The sequence below is a fragment of the Hyla sarda genome, chromosome 6 (assembly GCF_029499605.1).
Source record: "Hyla sarda isolate aHylSar1 chromosome 6, aHylSar1.hap1, whole genome shotgun sequence".
NCBI lineage: Eukaryota > Metazoa > Chordata > Amphibia > Anura > Hylidae > Hyla > Hyla sarda.
The window spans coordinates 272,617,016-272,637,474 of NC_079194.1; the positions used below are offsets into that span (position 1 = coordinate 272,617,016).

Here is a 20,459-nt window from a genome sequence, read left to right on the forward strand (position 1 = left end):
GGGGGTATCAGATGTCACTTGTGATGAAGTGGATGAACGTGTTAGCCAAACGATGACGGCAGATGGGTTGCTGGTCGAGACACGACCGCTAGCTGATATCGAGAGCGCAGGCCTCTCACTGCCACTCGCCCCTAGTCTGCTGCGACCTCTGCCTGGTTAATTAAGGCCTCTGCCACTCCTCTGTGCACGTCCTGGCACTTCTCTGCCTGACATACTTAGTGCATATATGAGGGAGTACAATACACTTCACTACGCTTAAAACAGTATTTGTCTAGAACAGCAGCAGGTGTGTACTTTTGGCTGTCCTTTCACAGTATCTAGGCCCTTGACAGATTAACAGGTACAAAATAGTACACTATTTAGATGTACGTATGTGGTATGCATTTATGAAGGCAGAAAAATCCACTACAGTACACTTAAAAAAGTATCTAAGTACAACACCAGACGGTGAGTACTTTTGCCTGGACTTTCACAGTATCTAGGCCCTTGACAGATTAACAGGTTTAAAATAGTACGCTACTTAGATGTAGGTATGTGGTATGCAATTATGAAGGCAGAAAAATGCGCTACTGTACACTTAAAGGGGTATTCCAGGTTTTTATTTTTTATTTGACTATGCTACAGGGGCTGTAAAGTTAGTGTAGTTCATAATATAGCGTATTTACCTGTGTGTGACGGTGTTCTCACAATTCTTATGTGATTTTCACCCCAGTATTTATTTTTAACTGCATACAAAATGACTGTTTTCTCAGAGTTTTCCCAGGTTGCAATGCGGCCGAGACCTGACTCACTAGTCAGCTGATGTCAGGGAGCCTGTCTGCTTCAATGGGTGGAGGGATCGCTTGGTGGAAGAGAGATCAATCTGCAACTAATGCAACAGCTGTAGGCACCTGATTGAAAACCACAGGTTTTTGAATGGATGCAGCTCATTTATGTTTCAATGGGTGGGGTGGCTGATGTGTGGGAGGCAAGAAAATGGAATAGTGGGATTTGTAGTTAAAAAAAAAAAAAGAAAAGTCAAACAGGAAATTCCAGTTCACAAAAAGCTAGCCACAGTATTTTGGTAATCTCACAACATAGCCATTTAGCCCCAAGACAAGTTCAGATCCTTCCTAAGCATGTCCCTTACTATCTGCCAGGTACATACTAAAATAACCTTATGGTGGAGAACCCCTTTAAAATAATGTATTTTAGTAAAACACCAGCTGGTGTTTACTTTTGCCTGGACTTTCACAGTTTGACAGATTAGCTTAGATATAGGTATGTGGTATGCACTTATGAGGGCAGAAAAATGCGCTACTGTACACTTCAAAAATCATTTGAGTAAAACACCAGCCGGTGATTACTTTTGGCTGTCCTTTCACAGTATGTAGGCCCTTGACAGATTAACAGGTACAAAATAGTACACCACTTAGATGTAGGTATGTGGTATGCACTTATGAGGGCAGAAAAATGCGGTACAGTACGCTTAAAATTTTTTATTTTAGTAAAGCACCAACTGGTGATTACTTTTGCCTGGACTTTCACAGTATGTAGGCCCTTGACAGATTAACACTTACAAAATAGTACACCATTTAGATGTAGGTATGTGGTATGCCCTTATGGGGGCAGAAAAATGCGGTAAAGTACACTTTAAAAAAAAGTATTTTTGCACCAGCAGAACAACAGTGCTGCAGCACAAAAAAAGCTGTGTACTAAACACAAAATTTCACTCTGTCAAAGACTATTAGGAATGGACTGTTGGGTATTATACCGTCTAAAGATTAGTATAACCAGCAGATGATTTTTTTGTGGAACAAAGACACTGAATTGCCCTGAAAATTATTCCTGCCTTCTTTGCTAAGGTTTATTAAGTTGATGCAGCTTGTTAAAATGTACGAGGCAACACACAGCTATCTGCCCCTCTCTGTAAAACAATGCTAAAGAATGTAACTGGGAGGTTTAGGGCTGCAGTAAAAATCATTTTCAGTGAAAAAACACTGCTCTCTGTCCACCAGAACGCTGATGTGACTAGGATGTGAAACACTGCTGGAATGAGCTTGTCTGTGTAACACACACACATCGATATTCGTCCTATCTGTATGCAATGTAATGAATGATATGACAAGCCGTAAAATGGCTGCCGAATATATAGGGCTGTGACATTACAGGGGTGACTGGCTGCTGATAGGCTGCATCCTGCATGTGATTCAGGGTCATCCTGCCTACTTACCTTCCCGCCTTGCCTCCCCTCTTCCCAGCGTTCCTTACCCCATGTACTGACACGTGGATCCGCCATTTTAGATACCCTGGAGACTGGACTGTAGTAAATGGAGTTTTATGAAACGATTAGTGCTATAGAATCACGGCGATATTCGCATTTGTTTTGAAACGAACATTTCATAAAATTCGCAACGAATTCGGGTTCGTCAGCTTCGATTCACTCATCTATAATTATCAGCTATCTACTGCTCTGGTCTGCTCGGTCTCAGACCAGAGCAGAAGACGTCGGGAGACAGACGGAGGCAGGTGAGGGAACCTACGTTCGGCATTATGGATCGGCAATATGATCGGATACCCGCGACAGTGCTGCCGGCGATCTGATCATCCATTTTAGTGACTGCACTGCCGCAGATGCCGTGATCTGTATTTATCATGCTTAGGAGAAGGGATGAAAAATACAGGGGGCACTCCCTGGTGAGGTGTATCCACTGGTGTGTACCCTACACCACACCCAGGTGATATACCAACCTTAGACGTATTTTTTGCGCTGGGTTTGGCTGCGCTTGACAGGGTAGCGGTGTTCGGAGTTTGCTGGCAGCTGCACTCTTACCGGTATCGGATCACCCAGAGTGGTGTCCGATAGAAAGGCAATGGGATAGATAGGTGTAGATAGGGAAAAAAACGGTTTGGCAAGGCACTGCTCAGTGTACGGTCGACAAAAGAGGACTCGAGTAGCACAGGACAATAAAAACGTTATTCATGCATTGGGGACAACACGTTTCGGAATCCACTGATGCCTTCCTCAGGTCCACTTACAGCTCTAAAAGAATAAATACATATAAACAAATGTGGAAGGTGTATAGCTTCTGGAAGGATAGAAAGGAGGTTGTATAAAAGAACCATAGGGTAATAAAAAAAAAAAAAACATAGGGAGATCCTAAAATATTAAAATATTATGCCCCATCTTGTATGGAGTAGTGTTGCTCGCGAATATTCGCAATGCAAATTTTATTCGCGAATATCGCATATTCGCGAATTCGCGAATATTCGCGAATATAGCGCTATATATTCGTAATTACGAATATTCGGTTTTTTTTATTTTTATTTTTTTCACAGAACACATCACAGTGATCATCCCTCTCTGCTTCCAGCTTGAGTGGTGTAAAGAAGGCTCTAATACTACTGTGTGAGACTGGTGTGCAAATTTTCGCATATGCGAAATTTGCACATATTAATTTTCGCATATGCGAATTTCCGGTTACGCTAATTTTCGCATACGCGAATTTTTGTATACGCGAAAATAAAGCGAGAATATTACGTATATGCGAATATACGCGAATGTATGACGATTATTCGTCCATATATTCGCAAATATTCGCGAATTCGAATATGGCCTATGCCGCTCAACACTAGTATGGAGATGCAGATGCGCATGAATACTACTGCGCAAATGCACCCCGCATCGCATGAAACACCATTTGTTGTGTATGAGTAACCTAAACATATTCATAGTTTGCAGAGTATTTGACAAAGGTTACTGTTTCAAGGTATATATCATTGTATATGTAAAAACAATAGTATTTGCGGTACATAGTTTGCAGTACATATTCACAGTTTGCAGAGTATTTGATAAAAGTTGCTATTTCAAGATATGTTGTCATTGTATATGTAAAAACAATAGTATTTGTGGTACATATTATCCCATTGATGGGCACACTTACCCCAGTGTTGCTGTATACTATGCGCTGGGTAGCTGTGGAAGGTATAGAGAGGATTAAGTTATGTGTCTAAAGATGGCGGGAGTGAGGAGAGGGGGTGGGAAGGTAAAAGCAGTTACCTGGAACGGAGTCCTGTTCAGTTTCTGTGCTTCTCTCGGTCCGTGGCTTCACACCGGGTGCATGCGCTTTAAGGCTGTCAAGCCGGCGGCAGGTCACTCCCGGCGCTGGGTTGCTACAGTTACCGGAGACGCTAGGGGGAGTATGCGCGTAGATTATGCGCGGCTTGGCGCTTATGTGCAGTGCGGCGCTAGTATGCGCAGCCCGATGCCTGTAAGCGCTGGTAGATGGATTTGTGCAGGCATCTCTGTTTCCAGAGGTGTTGCTACGTAGGGAAAAGAATGCGAGGAAACAATACACTGTTAAAAAGGCATGATGCTTGTGTTAAATGGTATATTTAAACTAGGTATAGTGGGCTGATTAGTAGGCTGTGTTATAAGGATACATAGTTATGAATTATGAGGGATGTGATGTGATGAATGGATACATGAATGTACCAGGGTAAATTAATAAAATGAAAATGGATACATAATTATGCAAAAGTCATATCGTGGGGAAAGGTATGGGATGGGAGGTACCGGTGGCACTGTTATCATGGTGGAGTATGCGAGAGTGGTTCTATACATTCATTTAGTCAGTTGGGTTGGAGACAGTTCATCTTGAAAATCCAGTAGGCCTCTCTTCTGTTCAGGGTTGCTCTTCTGTTCTGGGTTTCTGAAGAAATTTGTTCGATGGGTATGATCTGGATCTGTGAAAAAGTCTCTGTTGTGTTTGTCGGCAAGATAGAGGGAGACACAGTGCTTTTGGTATCCAATGGTGCAGTTATGGCGGTGACCATTGAGTCGTTTCCCTAGAAGTTGGGTGGTTCTTCCCACATATTGGAGTCCACATTTACATTCTATTAGGTATACCACATGTGTGGAACTGCAGCTGAGATGTGTTTTGATATGTAGTATTTTGGAGGTAAAGGTGTTTATGTTGTGGCCTATGTTGTTGCAGCACAAACATCCCTTCTGGGCGCATTTGAATGAACCGTTAGTCAGTGTGGGTGAGTGTGAATTGATTTGAGTTGTTCTTCGGATCCACATAACTTCACCCTCCACATCCAACTAACATTTCCTCTCCCCCCACCCCAGGCCAACCACAATACAATCCATTTATTCTTATCCAAACCCCCATCCACTCGCTCTACTCACACCCCACTCCCATTCACACTCATTCCAGACCTACCCACACTTAATCATATCCAGCATTCAATATTTAATATACAATATTTTCATTTTATTTGACTTTTGCATAATTATGCATCCATTTTCATTTTCTTAATTTACCCTGGTACATTCATGTATCCATAACTATGTATCCTTATAACATAGCCCACTATACCTAGTTTATATATACCATTCAACATAAGCGTCATGTCTTTTTACATTGTATTGTTTCCTCGCATTCTTTTCCCTACATAGCAACACCTCTGGAATCAGAGATGCTCGCACGAATCCATCTACCAGCGCTTACAGGCAACGGGCTGTGCATACTAGCGCCGCACTGCACATCACCCATGCGCACCTACTCCCAGCGCATACAAGCACCGAGCCACGCATAATCTATGCGCATACTCCCCCTAGCGTCTCCGGTAACCGTGGCTACCCAGTGCCGGAAGTGACGTGCCGCCAGCTTGACAGCCTTAAAGCGCGCGCTCCCGGAGTGATGCCACAGACCGAGAGAAGCACAGAAACTGAACAGGACTCCGTTCCAGGTAACTGCTCCTACCTTCCCACCTTCTCTCCTCACCCAAGACATCTTGAGACACATAACTTAACCCTCTCTATACCCAGCGGATAGTATACAGCAACACTGGGGTTAGTGTGCCCATCCATGGGATAATATGTACCGCAAATACTATTGTTTTTACATATATAATGACAACATATCTTGAAATAGCAACTTTTATCAAATACTCTGCAAACTGTCAATATGTACCGCAAACACTATTGTTTTTCCATAGACAATGATATATACCTTGAAATAGTAACCTTTGCCATATTCTGCAAACTATGAATATGTTTAAGTTACCCATACACAACAAATGGTGTTTCATGCGATGCGGGGTGCATTTGCACAGTATTATTCATGCGTATCTGCATCTCCATACAAGACGGAGCATAATATTTTAATACTTTAGGATCATCCTATGTTTTTTTTTAAATTACCCTAAGATTCTTTTATACAACCTCCTCTCTATCCTTCCTGAAGGTATACACCTTCCACGTGTGTTTATATGTATTTAATCTTTTAGAGCTGTAAGTGGACCTGAGGAAGGTATCAGTGGATGCCGAAACGCGTTGTCCCCAATACATCAATAATGTTTTTATTGTCCTGTGCTACTCGAGTCCTCTTCTATCGACCATACACTGAGCAGCGCCTCGCCGAACCGTTTTTTTCCCCTATCTACACTCCCACTGTATTGATCATGGCATCTGAGGGGTTAATGACGGACATCCGCAAGATCGTGGATGTATGCCATTTCTGGCGAGTCCCTGGCTGCTATCAGCAGCCGGGACCTGCCGCGCATGACCCGAGCATCGCTCCAATGCTTGCGGTCATGTACAGGACCTAAATGTAGGTCCTGGTGCGTTAAGTACATTTACGTCCTGTGTCGTTAAGGGGTTAAAAAAATCACCTTTACATGTCTTCAATATCAAGATCAAGACATGCAAAATATCTTTTCTCATTAAGGAAAATAATTTTCTCTTTAGTCTCATCTACTTGAAATTGCTTCCCTATAAGTTAATGACTGACCCCCATAAAGTGCCTTAAACATTCCTTCAGATAATCTGCTAAACCGGAATCTCCTCCAAAAGATAGTTACACATCTGTAGTCAGCTGTGTTGGGTTACTTGCATTCATCAGTATAGAGCAGCTTGATACCCTAAAAGAGGTCTCTGATTTGAATTTGAGGGCATTTTGTGCCCCCTTGAGGAATCTGCAAAACTTCCTTAAGGAGCCTTGAAACATTACTGGCTAAAACTACAAAGGGGCGACAATTCCTAAATTTATTGCAGGATAATTTTATGGGCCAGTTTGTGGAGGACCCAACAAGAAGTGATGCCTTGTTGGATCTGATCATTTCCAACAACACAGAGCTGGTTGGTAATGTAACTGTACGGGAAAACCTTGGTAATAGCGACCACAATATAGTTACTTTTGACTTAAAATGTAGAAAACAAAGACAGGCGGGGAAGGCAAAAACATATAACTTTAAAAAGGCAAATTTCCCTGGGCTGAGAGCTGCACTACTGGACATAGACTGGGGGGAGGTGCTCTCAAATACTGATACAGAAGATAAATGGGACATCTTTAAATCAACTCTAAATAACTATACAGCTAAATATATACCAAAGGGGAACAAATATAAACGATTAAAACTAAATCCTACATGGCTGACACATGATGTTAAAAGAGCAATAAACAACAAAAAAATAGCCTTCAAAAAATTCAAATCTGATGGGTCAGCTATAACATTTAAACAGTACAAGGAGCTTAATAAAATCTGTAAAAATATAATAAAAACAGCAAAAATTCAAAATGAGAGACAGGTGGCCAAAGAAAGCAAAACTAATCCTAAATATTTTTTTTTAGATATATAAATACAAAAAAACCAAGGACAGAGCATGTAGGACCCCTTAATAATGATAATGGGGAGGTTGTCACGGGTGATCAAGAGAAGGCGGAGCTACTGAATGGGTTCTTTAGTTCTGTATACACTATGGAAAAAGGAGCTGACATTGGCCAGGTCAGTGCTGGTAACACATCATGTAATGTACTGTACTGGCTTAATGTAGAGATGGTACAAGGTAAGTTAAGTATTTTAAATGTAAGCAAATCTCCAGGGCCGGATGGACTACACCCAAGAGTTCTTAGAGAGGTAAGTTCAGTAATATCTGTACCCTTGTTCATGATATTTAGAGATTCTCTCGTGTCTGGTATTGTGACAAGGGACTGGCGCAAGGCGAATGTGGTGCCAATCTTCAAGAAGGGCTCTAGGTCTTCGCCAGGCAATTATAGACCGGTAAGTCTAACGTGCATTGTGGGTAAATTGTTTGAAGGACTTATAAGGGATTACATACAGGAATACATAGGGGATAATAGTATTAAAAGTGATAGCCAGCATGGGTTTACTAAGGATAGAAGTTGTCGAACCAATCTAATTTGCTTTTATGAAGAGGTGAGTAGAAGCCTTGACAGAGGAATGGCTGTGGATATAGTGTTTCTGGATTTTGCCAAAGCGTTTGATACTGTCCCTCACAGACGTCTGACAGGTAAGTTAAGGTCCTTGGGCTGGGAAACTTTAGTTTGTAACTGGATTGAACACTAGCTCATGGATCGTACCCAGAGAGTGGTGGTCAATGATTCGTACTCTGATTGGTCCCCGGTAATTAGTGGTGTACCCCAAGGTTCAGTACTGGGCCCGCTGTTGTTTAATTTATTTATCAATGATATAGAGGATGGTATTAACAGCTCTGTTTCTATCTTTGCAGATGACACCAAGCTTTGTAGCACGGTACAGTCTATAGAGGATGTGCATAAGTTACAAGATGACTTGGATAGACTAAGTGTCTGGGCATCCACTTGGCAAATGAGGTTCAATGTGGATAAATGTAAAGTTATGCATCTGGGCACTTATAACATGCATGCATCGTATGTCTTAGGGGGGATTAAACTGGCAGAGTCACTGGTAGAGAAGGATCTGGGTGTACTTGTAGATCACAGACTACAGAATAGCATGCAATGTCAGGCTGCTGCTTCCAAAGCCGGCAGGATATTGTCATGTATAAAAAGAGGCATGGACTCGAGGGACAGGGACATAATACTCCCCCTTTATAAAGCATTGGTACGGCCTCACCTGGAATATGCTGTTCAGTTTTGGTCGACTGTTCATAAAAGGGACACTGCGGAGTTGGAAAGGGTGCAGAGACGCGCGACTAAACTAATATGGGGCATGGAACATCTTAGCTATGAGGAGTGATTAAAGGAGTTACAATTGTTTAGTCTTGAGAAGAGACGTTTAAGGGGGGATATGATAAACGTATATAAGTATATAAATGGCCCATACAAAAAATATGGAGAAAAACTGTTCCAGGTTAAACCCCCCCCAAAGGACGAGGGGGCACTCCCTACATCTGGAGAAGAAAAGGTTTAGGCTAAAGGGGCGACACGCCTTCTTTACAGTGAGGACTGTGAATTCATGGAACGGTCTACCTCAGGAACTGGTCACAGCAGGAACAATTAACAGCTTTAAAACAGTATTAGATACATTCCTGGAACAAAATAACATTAATGCTTATGCAGAATTATAAAACTACATCCCTTCCCCTTATCCCCTTACACCCTTCACTTCAATTCCCTGGTTGGACTTGATGGACGTATGTCTTTTTTCAACCATACTAACTATGTAACTATGCATTCACACCACATTTTTGCAATACAGTTCCTGTATACGTTTTCAATTTTAAAACCGTATGGAACCATATTGAAAACAGTATGCATTCACTCTCCATTGAAAACTGTATGCCATCCATTTGCCTCCATTTTGCATCTTGTACGGTTTTTACCATTTTTTTCTTGCACCCAAAACAGTAGCCTACCACAGTTTTTGGTCCGGGTGAAAAACCGTATTGAAACCGTATTATATGTTTTTTTAACATGGGAACTGAAGAGTTTTGTTACTTTGCACAGTTTTTTTCTTGGAATTTCAATCAAACAAGTGAAACTTTATTCATAAAGGAGTAAAAAGTTAAAAACGTATACTTTTTTTTTTCTTAAAAAATGTATGCAACCGGACATCATTTTTCAAAACATACACTTTTTTAGCCATTTTTTAACCATATATGGGTTAAAATTTGTGAACACGTTTTGATACAGTTTAGTCAGGTTTTGAGGAATCCGTTTTTCATCAAAACCTGATACAGGAAAAGTATTGCAAAAACATGGTGTGGATTCACCCTAAGAAATAGTTTCGCTCATAATTCCTGGCAATGGTTTGATGGTCTCCAGTAAGGATGAGCGAATCGAATCTGCCGAATCTGAATTCGTTAGGAATTTCAGGAAAAATTAGATTAGTAACGAATGCAAATATTGCCGCGATTCAAGTGCGCAAATCGCTTCATTAAACTCCTTTTAGTGCGGACCAGTCTCGAGCATCTAAATGGCGAATCCACATGTGAGAACCTGGGGAAAGGAATCCTGGGAAGGTGGGAACAAGGGTCGGCAGGATGACCCTGAATCACATGCAGCATGCAGTATATCACCAGCCAGCCACCCCTGTGATGACACAGCCCTATATAATTGGCAGCCATCTGGTGGCCAGTCATATCAGTATTCAATTACAGAGAGAGAGGGACAGAGAGCAGTGTGTGTTGCACAGAAAAGCATTTTTACAGCAGCGATTCACCTCCCGGTCACATCAGCATTCTATTGCAAAGAGGAACAGAGAGCAGTGTGTTGCACAGAAAAGCTTTTTTATAGCAGCGATTCACCTCAAGCCCAAATCTAGCCTCAAAGCACTGATAGGGAAGGGAGTGAGATTGAGAGAGAGAGTGCAATTTTGAGTGTAGCACACAGCGACTGTGTGCTGCAGCACTGGTGTGTACAACAACTGAAAAGCTAATAGAAGCCAGCCAGTTAGGGTGAGCAGAGCACTATACGTGTATTATCCTCTATTAAGTGTAAGCTGTGCGCACAGCTAAGTGGTGTATCATTTTGTTCCTGTTAAAGTCTTAAGGTACTAGATACTGTGAAAGGCCAGCCAAAAGTACACACCTGCTGGTGTTGTAGACAAATACAGTTTTAAGCATAGTGGAGCATATTGCCTCTATCCTATGCTGTTCCCTCCCCCACAGAAGTATCTTATTCTGTTGGTTCAGCTCAACTATTGAGTAAGGACAATCTAGAGGACAGTCAGCAGCTACTGCCCAGCCAAGAAGTGGAGGAATAAAACAAGAAAGAAGAGCGCTCCATAGCGTAAAACCGACATCCAGGGTCCAATTTAAAGTGATAAAAAAAACCTTACCGAAGGCAGTTGTGTGAACTCACACACAACAATGGTCTGCGTGGATGAGAGAGTATATCTGGTCTGCAGCCTCCCCGACCTGGGCAATATTCAACAGGTGAGGACTTCCAAGGGGCGGTGGGGGGGGGGGGGGTATCGGCGCTGGCCAAGATCGGACACGTCCGGTGAGTAAAAGATTTTTTATTCAAATGCAACGCGTTTCACCGCACTTAGGCAGCTTCATCAGGCCCCTTGGAAGTTCTCACCTGTTGAAGAAGTGGAGGAGACATCCGCCGCTTCCTCCACTAGATAGGCAAGTAGTGATGAGGAGAGTGGCATGGAAGGTGGTGTTGCGAGCGTTCAGACTCCTGAAGTAGAGACTGTTGAGGAACCTGAGGAGGACACCAGTGACATGCAGACATAACTCGATGGTGATGAAGCCGATATCACTTGGGAACCAGGTGTAGAAGGGGCTTCATCATCATCATCATCAGAAGAGGGTTGCAGGTTGCCCATGAGACAGCAGCTGACGCAGCAAGGTGGTAGCATGGTTGGCAGTCAGCATGGAGGCAGAATTGGAAAGTCTGGCGCCAAACGTGCCCGGGGTAGACCATCTGCTTCCCGGCCTTTCCGGGAGGTAGTGGAACAGTGTTTCCCGGAGTCTGCAGCAGTAGAAGTAAATCAGTGCGGACTGTTGGTGGGAAAATCAGCTACTCTGCAGTGTGGCAGTTTTTCATCAAGCATCCTGAGGATGTTCACATAGCCACATGCAAGATGTGTCGGCAGAAGGTGAAGTGTGGCCAGGGTCCCAATGTTGGCACCATGGCCCTGTATGCAACATCAACATAAAGTGGCCTGGGAGAATGGCTCAGATGTGGTGGTCCAGCCTGCTGCATCATCCAGTGGCACGCTGCTCCCTGTTTCAGCCAGCCAATGCTCCACCACCTCAGCTGAAGGGAGCTGTGTGTTATACCCATCTTCTGTTGCTCCATTTGCTCCTGCTCCTCCCACTTCGAGTAAGTCATTTCCGCCAGCAATCCATCAGCGAAGCCATGTCAAAGATACAACAGTATGCTCCCACTCGCAGAAGATGAATGTGCACCTGTCTAAGTTGCTGGTGCTGCAGTCCCTCCCTTTTCAAGTGGTGGACTCTGCAACTTTCAGAGAACTGATGAGTTGTGCCGAGCCGAGGTGGAGAGTCCCAAGCCGTCATTTCTTTGCAAAGAAGGCAGTACCAGCCCTGCACAATTTTGTGGTGCAGAAGGTGGGCCAGTCCTTGAGCCTGTCAGTGTGTACCAAAGTGCATGGCAGCGCCAACGTGTGGAGCTGTAACTACGGTCAGGGACAATAAATGTCCTTTACGGCCCACTGGGTAAATATGATTCCTGCACAGCCACAACAGAAACTTGGACAGGTCACGCCACTTCGCCACTTCCGTCTCCATGCTCTCTGGCTGTGACAGTGTGCGACTCCACCTCCTCATCCTCCACCACATCCTCAGCCTCCACTGCAAGGACAAGTCTTAATGCCCTCCAGCATGCCATGTATTCAGGGCATGGCGATGTCACGCTGTTCTTCACATGGTTTGCCTTGGTGAACCCGAGTCACACAAGAGAGGACTGCTAAAAGTCATTCATCAAGAAATCGAATCATGGCTTACTCCACGAAACTGGAAATGGGAACCATGGTGACCGACAAAGGGGAGAACATCTTGTCTGCGCTGCGACAAGGAAGCTTGACATCTGCCCTGCATGGCACATGTGTTCAATATGGTTGTCAAGCGGTTCCTGAATTGTTTCCCCCATCTGCAAGACATCCTAACAATGGGAAGGAAACTTTGCATGCACTTTAGCCAAACAGACACCGCAAAGCACACCCTTCTTGAGCTTCAGCGTCAGAAACATAGTCTGATTTGCGACGTTTCCACCCGTTGGAATTCCACCCTCCATATGATGCCTGATGAAGCTGCGCATGCGCAGCGAAACGCGTTGCATCTAATAAATCCATTGATTTTACTTGGCTGTCTGATGGTTCCTCTCTGCGCCAGACAAACTCCTGACTCCCTGGTCATTCGCCTTTGATTCTACCCTCCATATGTTGGAACACTATACAAAAATAGAAAAGCCATCACCAATTTCTTGATGATACAAGAAGATAGGGGGACTCCTCTGAGTAACTTCAATGTCAAACAGTGGCAGCTCATACCTTTGAGGAAGCCACATTATTAGTCAGTCGCAAGGATTACGGGATGAATGACATCATTCCCCTGCTTCATTTACTACAACACGTGTTGGAAATGATGGCTGGTCAGGGCACGTGGAGACGTGGTGCCTACATCTCATGGCCAAATGAGCCCTGTGGGGCTGAACTGGAGTAGGAGGAGGAGGGGCACAGTGGAGCACAGTTTAGGTTTTGCGAGATGGGCGTTTTTTCTAGTCATCTGACAGGAGAGTAGGAACAGGAGCAGCTACAGGAGCTAGAGGGTTATGAGGAAGGCGAGACAGAGGACCCAGACACATCATGCAGTGGAGATGGAGGCAGTGGAAATGGAGGAAGGGAGTCCCTTGCACAAATGGAATGATGCATGCTCACTTGCTTGCGTAGTGACCGCCGAATTATCACCATTCGACAGCGGGATGACTTCTGGCTCTCCACCTTATTGGACCCTCGCTACCAGCATAAAATGGGGGCCTTTTTTACGCTTACTGAGAGGGAAGACAAAGTAACCTACTCCAGAGACATCCTACGTAGTCAGTTGGGCGATGCCTGTCTGCGCCATTGTCCATTCTCTCACAGGTCTGACTCGGAGGGCCCTCTGTGCTCACCTTCCACTGCCATGGCTGCTGGGGAGGGGTGTGGTGGCAGGAGCAGTACCAGCTCCATCAGCAGCAGCCAGAGGTTGCTGATGAGTAGCTTTCTTCACTCGCATAGTGAAGCAACTCATCTGCAGCAAGTAGACCTGTGGCAGGACCAGAGCCAGCAGGTGGTGGCATACCTAAACATGAACATGCCAACACACCTTGAAGATCCGCTGGACTTCTGGGCAGCCAAACTTGATTTGTTGCCGCAACTAGCAGAGTTTGCCCTCGAAAAGCTGTCCTGCCCGGCCAGTAGTGTGCCATCAGAGTGGGTGTTTAGTGCGGCGGGGGCCATAGTAACCCCAAGGAGAACTCGTCTGTCCACAAAAAATGTGGAGAGACTGACCTTTGTGAAAATGAATCAGACATGGATTAGCCAGGATTTCTACCCACCATTGCCTGATGCATCAGAGTAGATTGACCATGGTGCCACACCAACACTTCACAAATATGGATAGTGCAAAACATATTTAAGGTGCTGCTCCCCAGTTACAGATATTCCTCAGCATCAGACCACAAGTAAGTATTGAGGATATGCATTAGCTAAAACTTAACTTTTCTTAGAATAAAATATATGTACCCAAATTTTTTTTGAAATCAAACAAAAGGAAAGGTGTGCAAAAGACGCCATATGCCACCTACACCACCAAGTATTGATGTGATGCAAAAATGGAAGGGAACAATGTATGGTCCATTGTAAAGGGTGGGGTTAAAATCTTCCCCTGTAAGGCCCAACTCTCACATTATTAATTCCCTTCTTGGCAAGTGTTACTCGCCCTAAAAAGGGCGGCCCCACACAGGAACCTCTCCCTATTTCCACATGCAAACACTGCCATCTCACAGGGTTTTTAGGTGGGAATAGGGAGAGTTTCCTGTGTGGGGACACTCTTTTTAGGGTGAATAACACTTGCCAAGAAGGCAATTAATAAAGCGAATGTAGGGCCTTACAGGGGAATTTTTTACCCCCACCTGCTACAATGGGAAATACGTTGTTCCCTTCCACCTTTTCGAGGAAAATGTTACTCGTCTTAACCTCTTAACACTTGCCAAGGTGGTGTAGGTGGCACATGGTGTCTTTTGCACACCTTTCCTTGTGTGAGTAACACTTGCCAAGAAGGGATTTAATAATGTGAATGTAGGGTCTTACAGGGGAATTTTTTACCCCCACCTGCTGACCCTCCATGGTTACAATGAACCATACCTTGTTCCCTTCCACCTAGAGGTCTTTGCATCACATCAATACTTGGTGATGTAGGTGGCACATGGTATTTTTGCACAACTTTCCTTTTGTTTGATTTAAAAAAAATTGGGTACATATATTTTATCCTCAGAATATTATTAAAAGTTAAGTTTTACGTAATGCATATCCTCAATACTTACTTGTGCACACTAACACTTTAACAAAAGAGACCGTATTCTTCTGCCTACTGGCCTCAGCTACTATTCTGATCCTGCTACCCGCCTGATGCCACACATCTGATGCCAAGTTCTCGTTTTTTCACCCAATGAGTGGAGAGTGTGGAGAGATGTTCTGGATCTACACTCTCCACTCTTTGCAACCATATGGTCTGAATGAGGCATTAATACTAGTTGTATTAAAAAAACTGTCATTTAACATCTATATATGCAGCTACATACCATTTCTGAGCCTTACAAATTACTACATCAGTACATACCTCTAGTTAATATCTATATGTGGTTATCTTTATATCTATATGTGGTTATCTTTATATGTGGTTATCTTTTGCAGAAGCTCTGCAAATCGATTCACATAGCCCTACACAGTTGTTCATATTACTGACGCTACTGTCTCTTCCACCTAGAATGCGATTATATTATCTGGTATGCTGTGGTAGTTAGAACACTCACTCTAAAAAGATGACCCATAGAAGACACCGATCACGAATCTGAACAGGACCCGTTGGGTATACACTGTAGGAGCTGCTTGTTAGTTGAACTTACGGTCCCCATATGATTTCCACCTGAGCTGCTGCCGTTGCGAATTTCCCATGGGATCAGTGAACAGACTCTGCGAGCTGCCACTCCAATCCTTTTTAGAAGGTGGCAAAGAGCAATCTAGATAGAGAGAACATTATCACAATCTATTGCTCCCAGTTTTTAATATCCTAATATTGCATTATAAATCTGTTTGTCTATATGCAGCTTTTAACCCTTATGTCCTTATATGTTTGAATGCTTTTATTATTTGAACTTGTATTATCATGATTATATAATACGGCTCATTTTCGAGTTTTTTTTCTGCGTATAAAATGACGCAGTGCAACACTGATCAACAGTTGGACCTGAGGAAGAGGGGGTCCCACCTCATGAAACGCATAGTCCTAGTGCTTTTACTGATTAAACCCCTTTTATTTATTATTTTACTTGTCCGCATCGCTCATTTCCTATTGATGCAGTGAGCTACGGGTGAGCGCCATTAGGAGCACATTTCTTCACCTGCTTTCGTGAGATTTTTTCAAGCTATAGTGGCAATATTGGTATTCCTATGTTTTTACCTGAATCACTGAATGGTGGCGTTATATACTCATGTAATGGTGGTGTTATATAGTCTTGGTGTGATGTATATGGAGCACAGGGGGCTTAAAGGGATTATCCAGATAGAGGGTTTTGTTTTCCTAGAAGCATGCCCATTTTATGTTAAATATGAAAAAAAAATAAGCGCTCCCGCGGTGCCTTCGATATCCCACTCCAGTCCCTGGCTGCAGTCCACTTACTAAGTATACTGGTAACTGGTAATATTGGTTTCAGTATACAGGATTTAGACAGTGTGTGTGTGTATATTTGTATATATATATATATATATCCACACAACAACAAAAAAAAGAGGAATACGTCTGTGCCCCAATGCCAGTGGCTGTAGGGCTGGTTTGCAATTATTTCCAGGGCTGGTTTTTATTCCCAGTCCGTCCCTGAATACAGTAGTGAGAATATAGCCTGAAAGCTGTCCGGGCTGCACAGAGCCCATAGACAGCACACACACTTAATTTGGATCTTCTAGGACCTTTGGTGATGTCATCAGGAGTCATCCCAGGTCTTGGAAGATGCATAGTAAGTCTGTGTATGCTGTCTATGGGTTCAACAAACATAGGAGAGCAGAGTAGAAGGTAAAGGGAAAGGATGGGGGGGGGGGGGTTGCCATAGGGAGCAGAGCATAGTTACACTGGGGGTGTGATTTAATATTTAACCACTAGAAATTAAAAAGAATACCACAATTTTCAGCTTTTGGGGGGTATAATTTTTAAGCAGTAGACTTTACATTAAAAAGTCCATATTTTCTTTATTCTGCAGGTCAACATGATTAAAATGATACCCATGGTTATTGTACTTGTTTAAAAAAAAAAAAAAAAAAAAAATCCTACTTTTTAACAAAATCAGTATGTAATATTGCCCTATTCTGACCCCTGTTATCTGCAGTTTTTATTGGTTTCACTTTTATTGGTTTCACTTTTTGATCACTTTTTATTTTATTTTCTGAAATAAATGATGCGACCAAAAAGCAGCAATTTGAGGTTGTTTGTTTCTTTTTACATATACACCGTCCACTGTACGGTATCATTAACATGATATATTATTTTAATTGGGCACCAAAAGCCAGAAGAAGACCAGGACCGGAGGACGGGACTGCGATATTGGCGGGAACGGTGAAAGGTTAGTTAAAGTTTATTATATATATTCTGGCAGCTTGGACATAGTGGATACATTGTTTTTTTTTACTGAAGTTCTCCTTCAGTGTACATTCACTCGCTCGTAACTAGCAGCCGGTTTCCCACTACAGAAAAACCTGTGCGGGTTACGCTACCATTCATTTCAATGGGTCTGCAAACCTGCCACTATTACGGACTGTTCATGTGCCCAAACAAGTGCATGGTAGCGTAACTTGCAGTGGATACCTACTGCTAGTTATGAACGTGTGAACGTTCTCTTAAACACAGAAAATATTTACTGTAGATCTTAGGACCCTTAGGATTTGGACCCTGATATGTTTGTGTTATGGCCTTAGATGCTTTTCCCCTCATTGGGATCTCAGGTCGTATTCCCATCGTGCGTGATCAGTAACCTAGTGCTGTGTATTCTGTATAACAAAAAAGAGGAAACCAGGAAAATATTTGGTCATGCAAATCGGGGGCCCCATATTTAATTTTGCCCAGGGCCACACCAGCCTGAAACCAGTCTGGCATGGGTCTGGCATTCATATGGACGCTACTTCATGTAGATGCAATCACCTATAATTGTTGCAGACCAAGCAGACATTTCATGGAAGCCATATTCCCTAAAGAAAAGATAAGGCACCCTGCTATACCGAAAAAAAACTGTGCAGGAATGGCTTGAGGAACGTGACAAAGAGGTCAAATTTTGTTCCTAGTGAGCATCTGTTGGACGTGTTGGAAAAGCAGGTCCAAACCATGGAGGCCCCACCTCGCAAATAACAGGACTTAAATGGTCTGCTGTTGACGTCTTGGAGACAGATACAGAACACCTCAAGGATCCATGCCTCAAGGAATCATAGCTGTTTAGGTTGCAGGTTGTGCATATCTGGTTTAACAAGACACATAGGCTGTGCTTAAACCACACTTATGTGCTAATGTAGAGGAATATCTTTGGTTAAGGAAAAAAAATTCCAAACCTACGCAGTAACATAAATAAAAGATTATATGGGCCAGAAGTAATCCAAGATAGTCTTTTTGGAACATGTTGCATAGCTAGACATCCGGATAATGTTACTTGACCATAATAAGTAAAATCTACTACACTAACTACACTCTATATGCAACACAAGCCCTGACTGAAACGCACAGTTTTGAACTTTATCATTGAACAAGCTGCGAACATATTTCATAAATATCTCAAGTAACCCTAAGTGTACAAATAGTAAATAGACAGATGTACATCTGAAACACATAAAACACTTTAATGGTTAAAAGTTATAATGTTTAAACAAACACATGCCAAAAATCCCAAAACTGATTAGGATACTCTCATCATAGAGGGGATCAGCATATCAACCTTTTTTTTATTTATTTATTTTTTTTAAAGTATGACAGTCTAAATCTGTACTTCAATTCCAAAGACAGCAAACGAAAGAAGAGCCATGCAAAATGGAGGAGTTAAAAACGTCAAAGAAAAGATAAATATGGGAATGAATAAAAGAAGAAAGTAAGAAAAAGGGAGACGACAAGGAATTGTGGGCAAGCAAAGACATAAACGTCCAGAGAAGATGACAGCATAAACCACAACATGAAAGGAACTGGAAGAGAGAGCAGGAGGCAAAGGTGAAAAGTCCCTGCGATTGCGAAAAGTATACAAAACAAATACAATGGTTTATAGAACATAGTAACTAAAGAAAGTCTCCTCACCTCAGCTGAGAACTGCTTGTGCTGCCAGTGCCAACTCTCTGCACTCCCTTCACTTCTCGTAGCTTCCTCCCAGAACATCTCAAGAGTTCTTATTTTCTGTGTACAACTTCAGAGACAGGAAATTCAAGAGCTGCTCTGTCCTGTTTGCCCCTCCCCTCCCTGCTTGGAAATTGCTTAACTTCACACAGGAGACAAGGCTCTGACATGAGGGATGAGGCATATTTGTGACGGGTTTGCTACTGCACACAAATAAAAGGTGTCGTTTCAGTCACCACATTGGAAATAGATAAACTGAGCAGATTTGTCTCATCGAGGAAATGCATGCTTAAAAATGTCTCGTGAGGACTATATCACACAACAGACCAAACAAGGCATTTATATGCTGCCTTACATGAGGCTCCAAAATGTTAGACGTGACTGTCTATGCAACATCTGCGTGCTGTGGTACATCTGAGAGTTCTTTAGGATTTGTTTTTCCCTTTCTCAGAACTGTTAATATAAGGTTTTTTTTTGGACAACTACCCTTATTGGCTTCCACTACTATCACCTTTTTGCCTCTTTGAGACCTCTGGGTCTTGGAGACTTCAAAAGCTCCATATTCAGCAGTCTACCCCTACTCTCTATGCACTTTAGACATTCGGAGATTAGCTAGTACTTTGTTCAGCCTCCTTTATGTAACCTCCCCTATTTATAAAATATGGCTGGGCCAATGTATTAATAAAGCACTTCATGCCTTTTATCTCAACCCCATTCCTCATAGGTTATAAGCTCCTGCAATCAGGGCCCTCACTCCTCCTCTTTCAATACTCAGTGTGTTACATGGTAATATGTGGTACTTGTCTTTATTTGTACCCTGAATTGTAAAGTTCAACAGAATCGTTTTTTGTTTTTGTTTGTTTTTTACATAGTAACATAGCTTGTAAAGTTGAAAAAAAGACAAGAGTCCATCGAATTCAACCTAAGCCCCTACTGTGTTGATCCAGAGGAAGGTAATTACCACCCATGAAGCTGATGCCAATTGCCAAATGACAGAGGAAAACATTTTTCCCGATGCCAACATGGCGATCAGGACAGTCCCTGGATTGAAGTTCTATCCCCATAACTCTAGTATTCGTAACCTTTAATATTATATTTTTAGCATTTTTTGCACATCTGACCACTGTCACTTTAAGCTCTGGGATGCATTTACTTATGAATT

At 42.8% G+C, this 20,459-nt stretch overlaps 1 protein-coding gene across 4 annotated transcripts in view; it reads right to left on the reverse strand.

Moving 5' to 3' along the window:
• The window catches only part of LOC130277062 (serine/threonine-protein kinase D1-like), a 188,413-nt gene extending 169,029 nt beyond the window's left edge, over positions 1-19,384 (reverse strand). The window contains exons 1-2 of one of the 4 annotated variants that reach the window (XM_056527327.1): positions 19,262-19,384; positions 15,849-15,962 (exon numbers count right to left, since the gene is read on the reverse strand). The gene's annotated coding sequence lies outside the window, so the exon portion shown is untranslated. Of the gene's footprint in view, positions 1-15,755; positions 15,963-19,261 lie in introns of all 4 variants that reach the window. The other 3 variants (XM_056527326.1, XM_056527325.1, XM_056527328.1) reach the window with 3 other exon arrangements.
• Positions 19,385-20,459: the final 1,075 nt, after the last annotated feature.